Source organism: Rattus norvegicus, chromosome 9, assembly GCF_036323735.1.
Source record: "Rattus norvegicus strain BN/NHsdMcwi chromosome 9, GRCr8, whole genome shotgun sequence".
Lineage (NCBI taxonomy): Eukaryota > Metazoa > Chordata > Mammalia > Rodentia > Muridae > Rattus > Rattus norvegicus.
Window position 1 is genome coordinate 117,523,703 of NC_086027.1, and position 18,464 is coordinate 117,542,166.

At 38.7% G+C, this 18,464-nt stretch overlaps 1 protein-coding gene across 8 annotated transcripts in view; it reads left to right on the forward strand.

Annotated features, from left to right (window-relative positions):
* Positions 1-18,464, forward strand: part of Dlgap1 (DLG associated protein 1) — an 869,320-nt gene that overhangs the window by 219,559 nt on the left and 631,297 nt on the right. The gene's annotated exons all lie outside the window — the stretch shown is intronic.

Below are 18,464 nucleotides of genomic sequence, written 5' to 3' on the forward strand. Positions count from 1 at the left end.
GAAATTTCGTGTTTGTGTGTGTGCAGTAAAATAACATTTCATCATCATTTCATTCTGTTCTTCCCTGAATTCCACCTGATTAACTCTCAATTCCACATCCTCTAAACCACATGTACCCATTTTTTCATAATAGCACAGAGTCTACTTTGTACTGCCTATACTCACCTGTGGAACCATCTATTAGAGCCTGACTCAGGTGTCAGGAGCTACAAGTGGAAAGAAAACTGACTCTCCCTGCCCTAGAAGCAATCACTTGTAATTAGTTCCTCAGATGGGATGGGGAAACTGAGCCTTCCCTTCCTTGTTAGAATATGGACTTGCTTTCTCTCTCACAGTTCTTGTGTAGGCCGCCATGTTGCATTGTCTTTATTAGTACAGTGGTGCTGTATGTCCAGAAGAGGCTGTGCACTCTGGTCCTCCCAGACCTCTGGCACTTACAGTGTTTCTGATCTCTTCCTGGTGTTCCCTGAGCCTGGGTGGGGTGTGATGTAGATGTCCCATTTGTGACTGAGTGCCCCACTGATACTCTCTTCACATTAACTACTTGCGAGTGTCTGTGTTAGCCACCATGTAATGCACAAAGAGACTCCTCTGACGAGTTATAGGAACTACACCAGTCTATAGGCATGGAGAGATGAACTTAGAGGGCAGGTTGGTGTCATGTCCATTTGACAAGATAAACCTTGGTAGTGATATTTGTATGGCCTACCCTGAGGAAATATCGATGGTTTACCTAAACAAAGAATTAGGGTGTATTTTATTGTTATTGAAGAATACTTTCTTCAAAACAATACAAAACAAAATCGAAACAGAAAAATGCAATACTGAAATCATTAAGGATAAAGAAAATGCTATAAGGTATACCCACCTATCACCTTATTGTTTTTTTTTTTGTGAAATTGGAATCACAATGTATCTCTTATTTACATAATGGCATATATACATATATATTATAAAATTAATTTATTAGCTAAAAGAGTAATTTTAAGGAGTTTTCTAAAGAACTCACAGAAGAATATCTTTGGCTAGTCAATATTCTAGCAATACTATTGCCTGGATAGTATTCCAAAATATTCATGAGCTTACCAATCTGTAGTAATGTAGTGGCAGTTCTCCTAAAATGAGTATTTTTGAAAATAAAATAAAAGGAAGACAAGTCTCATTTTTTTGTTGGTATTATCACAAATCTTACAACCAGTAACTGCTGAATTTTGCATTTTTATTTGTTTTAGAGTGATGCTAAATTATTTCATTTTCTTTATTCTTCCACTTAACGACAATTTATCTCCTTGCAGGCTCCGTATAATTTGTCATGCATTTGCATCTTGTATGAAACCGTTGTTTCTAAGAGTTGTGTGCTGAGTTGACACCATGTATCTCATGTTAATTTTAGCTATGGATTTACAGTCAGATGCCAATTCAGAGCCTGCCCAACATGTGGCCCATACATATACAGCCACCAAACTAGATAAGATGGATGAATCCAAGAATTGCAGGCTGACAGGAACCAGATGTAGATCTCTCCTGAGAGACACAGCCAGAATACAGCAAATACATAGGCGAATGCCAGCAGCAAACCACTGAAGTAAGAACGGGACCCCCATTGAAGGAATCAGAGAAAGAACTGGAAGAGCTTGAAGGGGCTCGAGACCCCTTATGAACAACAATGCCAAGCAACCAGAGCTTCCAGGGACCAAGCCACTACCTAAAGACTATACATGGACTGACCCTGGACTCTGACCTCATAGGTAGCAGTGAATATCCTAGTAAGAGCACCAGCGGAAGGGGAAGCCCTGGGTCCTGCTAAGACTGAACCCCCAGTGAATGTGATTGTTGGGGGGAGGGCGGTAATGAGAGGAGGATGGGGAGGGGAACACCCATATAGAAGAGGAGGGGGAGGGGTTAGGATGTTGGCCTGGAAACCAAGAAAGGGAATAACAATTGTAATGTAAATATGAAATACCCAATTTAATAAAGATGGAGAAAAAATAAAATAAAAATGGGGTACAGAGCTAAAAAAAAAGGAATTCATCATCCTCACGTACTGCAGAAGAAAAACTGCCTATGAAATCACTGATTGGTTCACACTCTGGGACTGTAGCTTAAGTGTACCACCCAAAGTACATCAGCATCTCCTGTGAATTTGCCAGAATTGCACAGAAATTTCAAAGTTTTGCAATTCTTTAGACAGTCTAGATACCACCTCCTTGCCTGATATGTAGTCAGGAAGATGGCTCTCACTTCTCAGCCATCTCTAAAGTACAACAGTTGCTTTCTTTCCTGTACATGTTATTTTCTCATTTTCATGTAAACACTTGTTTAATTCGCTGTTATTTCCTGTGCGGTTTGAGTCCTTTTCAGAAAATCCTTGCATAAATATATATCTTACATTACAATGTCCTACCAGTCCCTCCTAGAAATTTTCCTCATTTAGATATTGTATAAAGGTCTTTGATAATTTTTTATTTGACCTTTTAAAGGGCCATTTGGAAAATTGACCTAGTTCCATTTTTCTACCTATTAATATCTGGTTTTTATTGGTGCCCTGCTTTATCTTTTCTACAAGGTGTTTTTGACACCTTTGTCGAGTTAGATAGTTATATCTTTGAAGGTTTATATCTGGCTGTCCTATTCCTTTGTTTGACATGTCTGTTTGTGTTAGTGTTGACCCAGAGTATGACTTAAGATCAAGTTTTTGGTCTTTCTGCTCAGGACTGCCTTTGCTGTTCAGGACCTTTGTGCTTCCCTATGAACTTTAGAATTGTTTCTAGTTCTCAAATGAGTACCACTGGAATTTTAATGAGAGTTGCGTTCAGCCTAGACAGTATATTAGATAATGTTCACAATATCCATTCTGCCAATCCATAAATGTAGAGTTATTCTGTTTTGTAAAAATTATTCAATTTCTTAAAACTTTAGTGAAAATGCCTTTCACCTCTTTGGTCAATTCTTACAGAGTTTTCATTTTTTAATTTTTAAATTATTATGAGTGGTTATTTTTTTTAATTAGTTCCCAGCAATTGTTGTTGAGAATGTTAAATGGTATGGCCACCATGGAAGTCAGTATAGAGGCTCCTCAAAAAAGAAAAATTGGATGACCATATGTACCACTCTTAGGTATGTATTTCAAGGAGCCTCAGGCAATGTATCATAGAGATGCTTACTTATCTGTAAGGTGGAGATCGTCCCGATGTCCATCGATAGACAAATGAACAAAAGTTGTGTCGTTATACAAACACTGGTATTTAGTTCAGCCATGAGGAAAACTGAAACCGTGGCATTTTCCAAGACAAGGACTGAAACTGAAAATCATCTAATGTAAGACAGATTCAAAAATACTTGCTACTTTTTCCCAATGCGGAACTCATATATTATTCTATACATATCTGTGTGTACAGAGGGAACTGGACAAGAGGCCATGGTGGGGGATGTTAAGGGAGTAGGTGGTGAGGAAAAGATGCCTCCAAAAAAGAGGATTTTAGAATGCAAGGGACACGGGGACAGGAAGATATCCTTGAGGAGAAAGGGATGAGAAAGAGAGAGGAGGGGATGGGGGTGGGGAAGGAAGTAGCAACAAACAGACAGACAAACCAACAAAGTAGGTATGGAAATGCAGCGCTACACTCATTCCTTTGCAGAGTAACAAGAAATTGCTAGTAAACATAAAAACGTAATATAGGATCTCCCCACGGACTCGCCGATTCAAGAACTCTGGGCCTAGCCATGACCCGGTGTGTTCAGGATCCTTAAGGTCCCAGAATTTCAGAAATGAATAACCAGTTATGGAGCCGGATTTTTTTGGTGAGAAAAATCGTAGCGCAAAGCTGGGTCACATTGCGTTGGCCTTCCGTAAGCCTGGGTTGAGCTGCCTGAGCAAACAAAGAGAGCAGAGAGGCGCAGGCAGTCCTCCCCTTCAGGACAAACATCCAACTAGCATGGCCGGCAGAGAGCCGGGGATCTATGGGCCTCAGGACACTGGGGTCAAAAGGCATTTACCTCTTGTGTTCCCCTTACTATCTGTCATCGGTGACCCAAATGAAATTCTGTAAGTTCATATGATTTCATAAACAAAAAAGAAAAAAAAACATGGAGTTTATGAGTAGGCCGGCAATAGGGATTGGTCCTTGAAATGAACCACCTTTCAGATTCAAACGTTCTTAGCAATTCAGTTCACATTAGGGAAGTAAAAACGCTGGAAATACCTTGTAGGCCTGATTATGTGACTCATTTAATATATGTGCTGTATTCTATGCATTATATTTTCACATTTAGTCACACATGCGTAGAGAATCTATCGGCTTAGTTTCTCTTTGTCTCTAAGCATTCTGTCTGGTTCTTATAAGCATTGCTTTACCAGAAAAATCTTAATTTTAAGAGATTTGTTTAGTAGTGAGTTTTTTAAGAAAATATTCCCAAATGACTTACGGTTCTATATTCTTTTCAATTCTTAGTCTCTTAAGCTAATAATGTTTATTTTTACCTATGTGTTATCTGGTGGTAAGTTTGATACAGTCAAAGCTCATTACACAGAAAAGAATGGCAACAAGATTGTTAAAGTCCAGACAGAATAAACTACACTGTCACGTCCTTGAGGAAAACAATGCATGAGAAAACTACATGTATTTCTCACTGAGAAAAACATCATAAAAATTCTATATGATCAAAAGACACAATGCCTTTACTGAGATGGCCTTGCCTATTGGAAACCAGCAACGGGATAAGTAGTTTTCATTTCAGGAAAGGCATCTTGCTGAGAATCTTAAGCACGAGTGAAGCACAAGAAGATGAAGCATCTCTTTGGAGGGCAAATTTGACATTCTTGAAGGAGTAAGAAGATGAATGAAGAGGTTTAAATAAACAAAAAGAGTATGCAAAAGATATGTTAGGATCTGTGGCACTTCACTTGACTGAAAATTGTGTTCCCAAAGTTGAACCAACTCCACTGACCCACACGGAGGGACCTAACCACCTTATGCTTTAACCTTCTAAATGAGCATTATTTTAGACTCTGTGACTGACAGTCTTCAGGGCATGCTCGTTAGCAAGGAGGGCTGTGAAGTTTGGCTTCACATAGAAGACATTTGGCTTCATATCTGATGATTTGTGGAAGCAGGCATTGAGATGCTATACCTCTGGTTAGGGCTATTAGGACCTTTCACTCACGCTACCGCTTTGATATAGGATAAGGTTAGTTTTTAAAATTAGGATTTAGTAATGTTTTAAATGAAAATATAATTACATCATCCCCTTCCCTTTTCTTCCTCTAACCCCTCCCATGCACCCCCTCTTATTACATCTTGAAATCATGAGATATTTTTCTTTACTTGTTGCTGATGTTTGTGTATGAATATATTAAATGTATATAATTTATATTTACAGAGAGAGAGAAGAGAGAGGAGACACTAAATATTAGATTTGGTATAAATACAGCCATTCATTCTATATAATGTTTTGTGATGTGATATCGGCTAGCCATTTAGAAGGCTTATAACTGGAGATCATTGGTTCTTTTTATTGGATAGTTCCTTTATTTACATTTCAAATGTCTCTTTCCTGATTTCCCTTTCTGAAAACTCCTATCACATCCCCCTTCCCTGATTCTATGAGGGTGCTCCCCCACCCACCCACTCCATCCCAGGTCCCACTGAAAAATACCACACTGTCCTTCATAAATACAGACAAACATATGTATCAGTCCAAAAACTTAAAGACCGTGTATGAATAGGATGCATTTTCTCAGTTGCTATTTTGGTAACTCCTGGTGATGATCTGACTTGACTCTTAACTTCGGAGATCCTATACAATATTCTGTGACACCTGTAGCATTCTCCAAAGTTGTGTAGTCCATAACATTGGCTGTTGTTGTCTTCTGTCTTCTCAGTGATACAGCCAATCAAAAAACCATCTCAACTATGTTCATGAAAATTACAAGAAAAGTTTGTCATTGGCATTCATCCCTATCCTTTCAGAGTTAAGGAGTTGTCAGTCAATAATTGGGTTGTCTGTCAAGTGGGCTCTATTGAAAAGTAACACCATGTGATTTAGATGCAGAAGGTTACTTTTGTGAGATTGTTACTTTGTAGCATTTGTAGGCTTAAAGACTTCATTGCCAGCTGCTTGGCTTTCAGTAGTCTGAAAAGGCAACCATTACAGTATTTGACTAGATCTAACAAAGACAATGGTACTATAAATATATAATCCCTCATTACCTTCTATCATTATTGTTTTTTTCTTATGCAGCAAAACTACTCAGTAAACAATACATTGTTTTCAAGGAATTATACCAAAAATAACTCTAAAATGGGGGATAATATTTCTCAAAACTTCACATGTATATTTGCATAATTTTAAGATATTCCGATATTAAGAAGTCTTTCCTGCTTCTGTTTAATTAAAAGAAAATGCTCTTCATCAAAACATTGTCAAGAGGTTGTCAAATTGATTTACCAGACTAGATTTGTTCTTTTGTGTGATCTAAATGACTTCAATCTCAATCTTTTAAATGTTTCTTCAAAGAAGCCTAAAATTGATTTTCTGTGTCAAATACTAAGAAATAGTCTGTAATGTCTCCATAGACTTCGGGTGTAAATGGGGAAGGGGTTTTCCTAAGAATATTCAAAGGTATTGTCTCATTTAACTCCTGATCATTTGAAGAAGTGGCCCCTCTCATTCACAGATGATGAGAATTGCTTCCCAGACTTGGAAGTACTATCATAACAAAGCCCTGCATGGTATATGACATCTGGAGACTGTTTGTACAGGTGAAATATCCAAGTGAGCTTTTTGCTTTGTGTGCGTAACAAGATTGCATCATAATATTTCCTTTATAGCGTTACAGACTCATAGTGATTCATCTGGTGCTAGGCATAATCAGTGATATAAAATAATTGCAAAGTGATTCATGTCACCATAACTTGTCTTAATACGTGCTGTCACTGGAGCCATTTGCTCATGGTGAATGCCAATCAACTTGTAACTTGGGCGCCCGGTGTTCCTCTTCTTTCCCTCAAAACCGGTGAGTAGTGAGATCTGTGACAAATAAAAACCAACTGTGGGTAGCATGTACAGATGAGGACTGCTTCCCAATGTGCCTGAGAAGGTAAAAAGTCTGTAGAAAGGGCTGCAAAGTGTGTGTCCTGGTGAGCTTTTTCTCAGTGACACAAGTTTAGTTAACTAATAAGAGGAATTATCAATTGAGAAAATGCCCCCATCAGATGGTCTCTAGACAAAGCCTCAGGGGCATTTTCTTGATTGATGATTGTGGTGGAAGGGCCCAGCCCTCTCTGGACAACTTTCCCAGGGAAGGTGGTCTTGAGTGTGTAAGAAAGAAGATTGAGAAAACTAGGATTGAGCAATCCAGTAAGCAGTAGTCCTCCATGCCTTCTGCTTCAGTTACTGCCTCTAGGTTCCTGCTTGAGTCCTTGGCTTGATTTCCCTCCATGAAGGGCTGTGGTGTGGAAAACCATTTCCTCCCCAAGTTGCTGTTCTTTACAGTGTATTTTCATGACAATAGATAGTAAATTAAGCCAGTGCCCGTATCAGACAACATGACACACAAAGCTCTCAGAGTGTGAAAACTGCCCTTGGATGCTATAGTGCCTTTTCCTCTTTTCTCCAGAGTAAAGCCGTTGACTCCAATCATCCTTGTAGGTGTTGCTTGTTCTTTCAATTCAAATTCCTATCAGAAGAAGCTTCCAGAGACTCTTTGGGGTTTCAGTATTTAAAATTGCACTAAGATTATATCTGTTGAGGGAGAAGATCCCCTTCTCAAGAACTGGGTATCCGATTAAGAAGGGAAATGAGTATTATAAATGAAAAACAGCAAGAAAACAAATATCTGCTAGGATGTTTTGAGAAATGACAACAAAGAGTTTCTCCCTAAATCCCCTGAGCTTTTTTCATACACATATATATGCTGCAAAAGTAGACACACACACACACACACACACACACACACACACACATACACACACACACACACGTCCACTGATGTTGGCAGGGTAGAGAGAGAAAGGGGGACACAGGAATGCACAGAAATTAGAGATGACAATGTCACCTGCTTGGAACACCAACTGACTAGAGAATGCTGTGTTAGAACTTTGGCCAGCTGGGCTTTTCAGATGTCACCTGTTAATGAGATAGAAACCACAGCAGCTGGAGAACTGCAGCAAACCCCCCAAGAGACCCATGACCAGATGGCAGCAAGTGACCAGCATGAGGCCTCATCACTGTCAGGCAAGCCTAAAATGAATAAGGGACACTTGCTGGGCTAAGTAGGCTCAACTTCCTCCTCCTGTCACCCACTACAATGTCATAGAGAACAGGTGGGTAGGAAGATCTACGAAAATGTTCAGAAGAAATGTGAAATTTAGAAGTTGGGGATTCCCACAAATCATGATCCAGTATAGTTTAATTTTATATTACTAAAGTATATTGTGCACAGGATAAAATTTAGCTAGTCAATCTATAAATAGAAAGTTAAACAACTTCTTAATATTATAGTTCTCTAGCGAACTACTGTTACCATTTAATGTGGAAATTGCTTTTATTCCAAATATTTAACGTGTTAATTAATCATACATCAACTTGACAGAAGCTAGGGTTATCTGAAAGGATAGAAGGTCAATTGACAAATGCCTTCATAAGATTTATCTGTGGTTCACTTCCTTAATTAGTATTTGATGGGGGAGCACCAGGACCATTGTGGGTGATGCCGTCCTTGAGCTGGTGGTCCTAGGTCTAAAAGAAAGCAGGCTGGGAAGCCATGATGAGCAATCCAGCAAGCAGCACCCCTTCATAGTCTATACCTCAGCTCCTGCCTCTAGGTTCCTGTCCTCCTGGATGAGTTCCTGTCCTGACTTCCATAACTAGGATATTTATCTAGATATAGACATTTGCTTCATGACTTATAGTATAGCATGAGCATCCAATCATAAGCTCATACTTAGTGAGCCAATCATTCGTATGTACCTTTTGTATGCCATGTGTGTGTGTGTGTGTGTGTGTGTGTGTGTGTGTGTAATTATGAGCCAGATCTGTGAGTGAGCCTATATTCATGTCAGGCTTAGCACTTTTCACTACCCTCTCACAAAGCATAGTTTTACAAACAAGTTTTTAAATATGTGAGAGAGTAAAGAATATAATCCAGGACACTTTGCCTATATTTGCCCTGAATGCCTGGCATCTGTGAATACACAGTGCTGAGTATTCATTATTTACATTTATAAATAACAAATCCACAAAGCAAAACTTAAGACCATCTGAGACTGAGAAAGAGACTTGATGCTATTACCAGAGGCAGTAGATGAATCTGTCTATTGCAGTATAGGTTGAAAGGGTTTCTAATACAGGATCTGCAATTCTGTTTCTAAGAGATGTGTATCAAAGATTACTTCAAATTCAAAAAATATATCAAAGATTAGCTTCAAATATTACTTGGTCATAAAGTGATCTCAGATTTAGTGAAGTCTTCATAACATTTCCCTCATCAGGGCTTCCTCCATCCCAATACAGAGATAATTAATAGCTTTCAGCAGTGTCCCCTGGGACCTTCAATAGAAGGTCCTATGACAGGCTCAAAGGGGATCCAGTTCAAGGGGAGGCCCCAAGGCCTGGTACCATTACTAAGGCTATGGAGTGCTTACAAAAAGGGACCTATCATGACCCAACAAATGAACAAATCCGCTGACCCCTCTGTTGAATTGTGAAAAAGCTGGAGGAAGCTGAGGAGGAGGGCAACCCTGTAGGAGGACCAGCAGTCTCAATTAACCTGGACCCCTGAGATCTCTCAGACACTGGACTACCAACCAGGCAGCATACACCAGCTGAGTTGAGGCCCCCAACACATATACAGCAGAGGACTCCCAGGTCTGGGTTCAGTCAGAGAAGACGCACCTAACCTTCAAGAGACTGGAGGCCCCAGGGAGTTCAGAGGTCTGGGGGTGGGGGTGGAGCAGGGACATCCTTGTGGAGACAGGGGTGGGAGAGGAAGAAGGTATAGGATGTGGAACAGTCAGAGGGTGGACTGGGAGAGGAATAAAATCTAGAGTGTAAAAATAAATAAATAAATAGATAGATAGATAGATAGATAGATAGATAGATAGATAGATAGATAGATAGATAGATAGATAGTGGTAGCTAAGTCTTGTGTAATTCTACAGAACTTTGTGTTTAGATTCTGCCTGGTTCAGAAGAAGGAGGGGCCACAGAGTAGGTCATTTCCAATGACAGCAGAATGTTGGTCTCACGTGCTAAGCCATGCCACTAAATCTATCTCATCAAATTGTTCATTCCTGAGCCTTTAAGGTAGGTGGCTTAGTAGGTACATATTTGCTGCTAGGCCTGAAGACCTGAGTTTGATCCCCAAGCTCCACATGCTTAGAGGAGAGAATCAGGTCCTGAAAAATTTCCCCCAACATCCATACCCATGCTGCAGCAATATGTGACTCCCCCATATAAAAAAAAATAAAAATGTAGAAAGAAAAAAACAATTGTTAATTGTCCTATGCATGTTTAATGGAAATGGTGAAAAGGTATAAGAACAAATTTTATTTAATGTCCTAGAAGTTAGTAGGGATGTATATCCCAGATACTTACACTTCGATTGGAAAAATAAATGTATAGATAGCATTGCTTTCATTGATGTAGTAGGAACTGTCCCTTCTAAGAGAAATACCAGTGCTCAATATGAGAGTCAAGCATGCTGCATTCAAGCATGAAAATAACTCATTTAAGAGGTGGACACACAGATGTTTCAAGGGTCTGAACTGTGTCGCATTGCCTGAGTCACGGAGTCTCTTTTGCCTAGCACTTGACAGTCACTCTCATGTGTTACAGTGGCTTAAGAGAAGGCAAATCTCTGAGCACACTGAGGGAGAAAAAGCCTTACTGTACATCATCACGGCTCCTTCTTGCTGTTTCTCTGTGAGCCCTCCATGACGTGCATTCTACTGGAATGTCCAATGAAGACAGTGTTAAATGACTAACTTGATCTGTTATTAGATTACTAATGAAGTCTGCCTCTACTTTAGCTCCAATCTATATGGGACAGCCATTGTATGTGTTATTAATGGAATTCCCACAAAATCTCAAGGCAGGAAGTACTTATCTTTAGTGTGTAATCTTTGGTGACAGACTTTGTGTCTTACCTAACTCCAACCCGGGGCTGATGCAAGATCTGAGCCCAGGAAATATCCTAAAATACATTGCTGTGTCTAATGAACAGTATCCAAGGAAATACTCATGTGTTGCTGTGGGAAATATGAAATATTAAAATGTGTAAGACTGTAGTCCATGCCAATACATGTAACTTTGATTTGTTCCTCAGTTCCGAGAATAGTAAAGGCATTTGATGAGTTCAGGTGAGTAGGAGAAGGCATTGCCTACCAAGATAAAGATACAACCAAGCAATGTCTATTGAATGCTTTACTGCACAGTGCTAAAAACCAACTCTCAGCAGCTTCAGAAAGAGACTCAGATCATTGCAGGGATGAGAGTTGCATACACAGAGCATCTGTTATTTCGTGGACAAGCAGAAGCAACTTTCCCTCCAAGGTACACATGGCATTATCTCGGGCTTCCATCAGGAATCACCCAACCGTTGCTCACCACCACCTGCCTCCTCACAACTAGAAATTACTCAGTCTGCAGTTCTCGGCTTCCTCCTCTTCTCTTCTTCTTCTACCATGGGCAGCTGTCATGTCAGTAAGTCAGGCCCCATCCCCCTCAGCTCATGCCAGCTGTGGGCGCCAGCACCGACACGGTACCGAGAATCTACCGAGCCTGCAGGATGAAAGAAGCACACACACACAGGTTATTCGTGTCAAGCCAGAAGAGGAAGAGAGCTTCTGGTTTCTTTATTGACCAAACTATATATCCAAAGAACACCACTTAGCAGGTATCTGTCAAGCACAGTGGGGAACCCTGGCTGAGACTTCGGTAACAAAGGACCACTATGTGGCCTGAATAAATTAGGGACATAACCAGGAAGGCCAGCCTAACTCTGACTCGGGTGAGAAGTACCTGGCCAGACTGTTCCCAGTTGGGGACAAAAGGCTTCCACATGCAAGGGCAGGGCTCAGCAGGGGTCAAACCTTGTTGGAGACCCAGAAGGGTCTTGTTCAGGCTGACAACATTCTGTGAATGTAAACTTCTTGTGCCACACCGTGACAAAGCAACCAGGCCCAGATCCAATATGGCTCCCACAGCCAGCAACAGTTTCGTGCATCATCCTTTGAACCTTACCATTGCCCAAGCAATACTGTATGTGTCATTTTGAGTTGATGATAAGTCATCCTGATTTAATACTCTCTTATTCTTATTACCTCCTTTACCGAACACAGCAGCAATTCCTAATTATTTGGAGGTTTTGTAATCAAATATACAGCATTTTTCTAGATAAGTTTACTTCCGACCTAAAAATACTTAGCAGTCCCTGATCCTAATACTAAATCCAACCAAGAACTCCTGTGTGTTATCTATCTATGTATCTATCTATGTATCTATCTATGTATCTATCTGTGTATCTATCTGTGTATCTATCTATCTATCTAGCTAGCTAGCTAGCTATCTGTGTATCTGTGTATCTATCTATGTATGTATCTATGTATGTATGTATGTATATATGTATCTATCTATCTATCTATCTATCTATCTATCTATCTATCTATCCTCTTTCCTCCCTCCTTCTCTCTCTCCTGCTTCTCTCCCTCACTTCCTTTTATCTCCTTTATATCATCTCCTTTGTTTGGTCCTCTTCTTGATTCTCCTTCTCTCCCTTTCCCATCCCCAGGCCTGTGACATGATAAGCAAACCCTATTCCAGTGAGCTGTGTTTCCACCCTACCAAGTTTTCTTTTTCTACCAATCAAGGTGCTGTTGCTGTTTCACAGCGTACATGGAAATGGAGTTGTAGCTATCTTGATAGTCAAGTTCCTTTCCTTTTCCTTGACTTTGTGCCTCCCCAGTTTTACACACTGCCTATAAGCAATTTAGGAAATTTTGAAACGAAAGGGTGATCTATAAATTCAGTACAATCAAGTTAATGGCCAGGTACTGTCCACTGTGTTGTAGTGGCCACCATGGGGGAACAAGATGGATGTGCTGTGCTTCATAACGTTATGAATTTCTCCATCAAAGGACAGAATATGTGCTTTCAGGGAACCAAATGACAGGTTTCACATTGTAGATGTTAGAAAGAAGGCACACATGGTCTGCAGCCCCGCGCCAAATGATCCAATGCTAGCCTTTGGTGAAGGCAGGGAATTGATCACAAATGAGGTAGAATTGGATTTGAAATTTTATAGTTTCTATTTTAGTTTACTTGATTTTAAAAAAGGAGGAAAGTAGGGAGGGCAAGGAGAGAGAGACAGGAGACAAGGAAGGGGGAGAGAGAGGCAGGAGGCAGGAAGAAAGGAAATAATAAAATAATAGTGTTAGGGTCTAGGTGACTTTGCCTCTCTGCTACCGCACACCTTTATGCTGCTTCTGAATTCTTTGTGCAATTTTATCTTTATGAACTATAAAAGGCCGTGAAGAATGCTGGCGTTTAGGCAAGTTGCCAAGATAATCAGAGGACATGATGTGAGGTGGTGACGGAACTAGTTTTCCTACTTACATAACGACTCTAGTTTTCAAACTGCTTCTAAATCTGTTTGCCTGTTATGCTCCTGAGAGAATACATGTTTGCTAAAATAAAGTTCAAAGAAAAGTGCTGTTTGGATGACTTTGTTACACAAAATATTTCCCATCAATATAGCTTCTCTATCAAAGTTAAAATCACGGCTATTTCAAAGAGAATCACTGTGAGTAGAATGGAGGATGAGCCAGTTTGGGTTGGGATCGGATGGGCTGATGAATTGTAAGGAATCTGGGAATATGCATTACCTGTGTTGACTCAGAAGCTTTTCTTGGTCCCTCCTGACCTTGGGCTTATTAAGCATTGTTAGTCCCAGAGCGCTTCCTCAGCTCTAAAGCATATGTGTCATGGCTAATTAAAAGTTGAATTTAAGTACTACTAATATAATGTTTTACTGTATAAATCAACTGGGAAGTTCTCCAGTACTTTTAAGGTGGTTTTGACACCATTATTAATATTTACTGGAGACTATTGCCAGTCAGAATTATCTAAAGGAACAGAGCTGATAGAATGAATACGTATAAGGTATTATTTGCGAGATATTTTTATTACATATGAGATATGTCACATTGTAAGATTGTGTATATATGCATATAGATATGGAAGACATTTATTAGATTGGCTTGTGTGATATAGCCCCAGTAGTCCAACAATAGCTGTCTCACACTAGTGACGTGAAACGCTGGCACTCAGGCCGAGAGACTGGAAGTATATGTAGTCCCTGTGTAGTGCTGAAGACCTGGAGGATTCCTGGAGAGATGTCCTCTCAGTCTCTTGAAAGTCTTCTACTGTCCATGAAGGAATGCTTCAGTAACAGGATAGGTTCAAATAATATGAATGAGAAAGTCCCTCACTGGAATAATACGAAGTTTATATTTTGGTTGATTCAGTCACAATAACAACCAACTACAGCAACCCTGTAACAGTGATTGGAGGTCGTGTCTGTTTGACCTTCTAACTACAACAGACAAAAATATCTAAATCAAAGAAAGAAGCTTCATGTATCTTTTGCTTGGAGAAGACAGGGTATGATTTTTATGTGTATTTTGAGTTTTTGTCAAATTGATCCCGGAGTAAAACTTGGGATACTTGAAGTATAATCACAAACTTGATTTTCAAAAGAAATCTTTTAATTTTGATAAAGTACAGTTAAAACAGAAAGTATAATATTCTGACTATATTTGCTACATTAAAAATGCTAAAAAGGAAGGCAATAATCAACTGTAATTTATCAAAAAGAAGCTGAAATACTTTCTCCAATGTTACCACTTACTTTGAGGCCTTCTTTTTCCCGTGGAGGTCAGAGGACAACCTTCAGAAGTTGGTTTTCTTTCATTATGTGTCTTAGTCAGGGTAGCAGAACTTACAGAATGAATTCCCCTCTATACATATACATATATGTGTATATATGGGGTTTTATGAGAATGACTTACAGACTGCTCCAGCAAATCCATCAATAACTACCTCTAAACAGAAAATCCAAGAGTCCAGAACTTTATCTGTCCATGAGGCCAAATGTCTTACCTGTTCTTCAGTAATATGCTGGAATCCTGAAGAAGGATTATTTTTGAATTTTAGTTAATTACAGATGCAGTCAAATCGACAACAAAGAGTAGTCATTACACCATGGGTCCCAAGGATCAAACCCAGGCCTTTAGTCTAGCATGGCATATACTTTTATACCCAACATAGAAAAAGATTCACTTAAGTTTTGTGATTTTTGTTTTGTCTTTAATAAGGTTGCAGCTTCTGACAAATGTCTATTTTTTAAGTAGGGATTGTGGGACATAATACTTTTGTGCTTGTTTTTCTCTGTATAAAATTTAAAAAGTCAAAATGTGACAAAAGAATTCATTGTTTTTGCTAAAGTTTTATTCTATGGTGTTTAGCTAATTTCATAGTACCCTCTAAATTACGAAATCATAATATCTAACTTATGTAATATTCTATGATCATTTCTGCTGATGTGGCATATTTCCCGATAAAAGCAATATATGAAAGGAAAGGGCTTACAATGCCAATTTACCGTCCATCATTTTGAAGAAGAAAGTAGAAGTCCAAGCAGTAAATCACATTCATCCATAAAAGAAGAACAAAGAGGGAGCAAACACATCCTTCCTTATTTGATTTCTTGCTCTCAGATGGTTTTCTCATCCCATTTACCATTCAAGGATATTGTGCCTAGGGAATGGTGCTGCCTACAGTAAGTACAGTCTTCCTACATCCATTAATAATCAAGATCAAGACAGTCACTGATGGACAAGTACATAGGCCAACTTGATCTGGGTTTTATATATACTTCATTAAGATTGTCTTCCAAGGTTATTCTAACTTGTGTCAAATTAATTAATCAAATAAACAAGCACACAATCTTAATAAGTTCGACCAGCATGCATTAACATATATAACTAAGAATGAATGCATGGACTACAATTGGTGCTTGAACAGTAATCAAGCATCCCTCTGTTACTATCCATGGTGTGTATTTGTCATCCACACTAATATGTACATCTTAGTATTGTGTACAATTTATACTCACTTCTTGTCTAATAGTTGGATATGTTGGTTGTGATTTGGAAGCTTCTATATCAGCTCTGGGCCTATCAGAAAATAGGATACACTCGAATGGCTTATATGAATAATTTCTAAATGAAAATTTTATTTACAAAAATTCCATCTGTCTCTCTGTCTCTGCCTCTTTCTCCATCTTCCTACTCCACATCCCCCAATTCTTCTCCCTTTTCCTTTCACCCTCAATCTAGTGAGGGATAGAAATATTTTAAGTGAACTGATAAGAGAATGAGCTCAGAAAGTATTGGAAACCCCCTGAATAGATCACACAGTGAAAATGTTGATATCTAAAATACCAAACAGTTTCCTGGTTCTTCTGTCAAAGCAATAAGAGGGAGAAAAAATTCCAGTTTCCCATTTTGTCCTGTCTGATAATCACTTGCTCCACTAAAGATAGCCCCAGTCCATGGCAATCAACTTGGTAGTTTGCTGGAGACTAGCTGCTACAGCATCCGGGACAGAACGTGTGAGTATGGAAAGTAATATTGGAAATGGGTGTAATGTAAAATACACACGCCCTCACGAGAAGACACCTTATTATATGTAATTCGGTTTTTGCTACAAGTGACATTTAGAATGTTCTTATGTGTAAGGTTTTGAAGACATTTGAGATATGTTATCACCAAATAGTGATGTATTGAATAATTTCATTATTTCTGACTACAGTAGGTGCATCCTTTCGGGAGACAATCTATTTCACAAGAAATAAGCAACTAAAAGCATACTCGACAGGCAATTGTGATTGTTTAGTATATATTGACTAAATAATAAAGCAATCCCTTGGGACACGCTCTTCAGGACCATGGACAGATCCCATGGGGCTGCTTTTTAAGTGTTCATTGGGTTCAATCCCATTAGGATTGCTAAAATTTCCCACGTTGTATTTAAATTATTAGAACAAATACTTATCTACTTATATAAACATGTTATGAAATTATAGTTAATAATTATATATAAAATTATGATTCGACCCTTAAATATAGCCCCTCTTCCTCACACAGCTGGCCCTGTGAGAACTGAGTATATATGGTTCATAGGGTTGTTTCTCTTTCCTCAATGAGGAGAGGGAATAGCAAAGCTTCATACTGCAGAAAGAGATGTAAAAGAAACAATTCTATTGGGATTACAACTCCAAAAATGTGCATTCTAAAGGATATTTAGAGTTGTTTTCAGAAGTTGATACATAAACTTGAGGTTTACGGAATTATGCATGACTTCAAAAAAAACACATTTTACCGTCAGAGTCCAGGAAAATGTAAAAAGTTCAAAACTGGATCTGTTCTTGGTATAGTTCTTCAAATAAATAAATAAGAGGAACAGTAAACAGAACTGATTTTACTCTCTAGGGAAATAAAGATTTTACTCTGGTGTAGATGTTTCATAATTACAGAGATAAGAAATCACATGTTATTATAACATTATAATATTATAATTATTTCTGCGTCTCATTATTCCTCCATGCTACTCTCTAACCAGGACCAACTTCATAAGGCCTGTAATATGTGTTTAATTCCTCCTTGTAGAATGCTGTTACAAACTATTCGCAATCTTCAGTCTTTGTTTATATAAAAGTATTCTTCATTCTGGGTTGCAATCAGTGGAATGCATAGTTATAAGTTGGTTGTTTTAATTTGTGGGCTCTTAAATATCTGAACCAACTGCTTTGAGTTTTTAACATCATGTGTTCATCTGAACTTCCACTATGAAATGTATGATTGTTAATGTCTTTATGTTTCTATCACACCTGGAATTCCAGATTCTTCTACGTCAAGTTCAGTGAGGTTAAAAATTGGCCTGTGTCTGTCATGGAGAGCTTATGAGTGAATTACTTAACATAAAATAAATACCAACATTTCAAAACCCAATGAATATACATGAAAGGGAAGAAAAAAATAAAAGCAAAGACCTAGCTGAATGTTGACAACATTATATTAGATTACATTGGGAAATGTTGAACATGATGTGTCTTGAGATATGTGAATAATGAAAGAAAGTAAGAACTCTACTGTCTTAGAAACTAGAAAGAATTTTGGAAATATATGATTTAAATATCACCTAATGAATAGAAGAAAATAAAACCATGGATTAGATAAAATTGTCTGAGAAAATCTGATGCAGTGGAAGGAAAATAACTTACACCAGCAGACACTGGTGAATGAAAACTAAACTCATTGGACCTAGAAGCCCAGCAAGGAGGAGAGAGAGGATGGGAGTTATTCGTTATTAACAATTTGGTACTTGGGAAAGTTTAGAGGGAT